At 39.1% G+C, this 947-nt stretch overlaps 1 long non-coding RNA gene across 1 annotated transcript; it reads left to right on the forward strand.

Annotated features, from left to right (window-relative positions):
* The first annotated feature begins 66 nt into the window (after window positions 1-66).
* On the forward strand, window positions 67-939 carry LOC107580916 (uncharacterized). Its single transcript, XR_001608733.1, has 3 exons — window positions 67-164; window positions 338-425; window positions 516-939. It is a non-coding gene; the product is annotated as an uncharacterized lncRNA (long non-coding RNA).
* Window positions 940-947: the final 8 nt, after the last annotated feature.

Raw genomic sequence — 947 nt, forward strand, 5'->3', positions numbered from 1 at the left:
GATGACACCGAAAACCTCACAGATTTACGTTTCAAATGGCCACACCCACTCTTGCGTTAAAAAATCAGGAGGATACAGTGTATGTGTTTGCTTGTAGCAGTAGCAACCTTTCATTCTCTTCCTTTATGCTTTTCAGGAAACAGTACAGATATTAATGATAACAGGTAAGTGAACTCGATATATATTGTGACGATGTGTATTGACTGATTTTAGATTTTAGACTCAATTGAAGTCTAAACAGAGAATTTTAATTGTGAAATATAAGTTTCCATCATCTTGCATTTACGTGCATTTAACTGCGTCGAGTACGTTTACCCTCACTGCTTCTGTGTTTCAGGAGCGATGTTCACTGTGGCAGCATGGTGGACGATGCTTCACGAATCTACATCATGCAACAGGAGACTGCAGCCAGTTAATCGTTTAATGTAAGCCAGCACATATGCATATAAAGAGCTAAGAAACTACTGTTTTCATCAGAGCGCTCTGCAGATTCTCATTTTGTCCCGCTTTCCCAGATATTCCAGTTGTCTGCATGCAGCCATCCAGCCCTCGCCATCTTCGTAGAGGTCCAGAACTTTCACTCCTAGACTTCTTGGCTCTGTAGCGTCTTATATTGTATGGGATATATCATTCATGCAGAGTCATATTATGTATCCCGTCTCATGTATCTCACTGTTGCATGTTTGTCTGTTTAGTAAGAAAACCGCTCATAGGTTGTAAATGAACCCTCACGTACAGTAGATATTTGAATACACACATCTGTATTGCTTGCATTATAATACAGGAGAGAACTACAAATAACTTCCCTTTAGTCTTGCTGAGCCTTAAAACAGTTAGCTATTGTGAATGTGTATGCGCAAATACACACTCCTAGATTCACATATAACAGTGTGTGTGTCATTATGTAGATTTTGATACATATTATATTCAAGTACTGACTACCTCCA

The sequence above is a fragment of the Sinocyclocheilus grahami genome, unplaced genomic scaffold (assembly GCF_001515645.1).
Source record: "Sinocyclocheilus grahami isolate Dianchi unplaced genomic scaffold, SAMN03320097.WGS_v1.1 scaffold51330.1, whole genome shotgun sequence".
Classification (NCBI taxonomy): domain Eukaryota; kingdom Metazoa; phylum Chordata; class Actinopteri; order Cypriniformes; family Cyprinidae; genus Sinocyclocheilus; species Sinocyclocheilus grahami.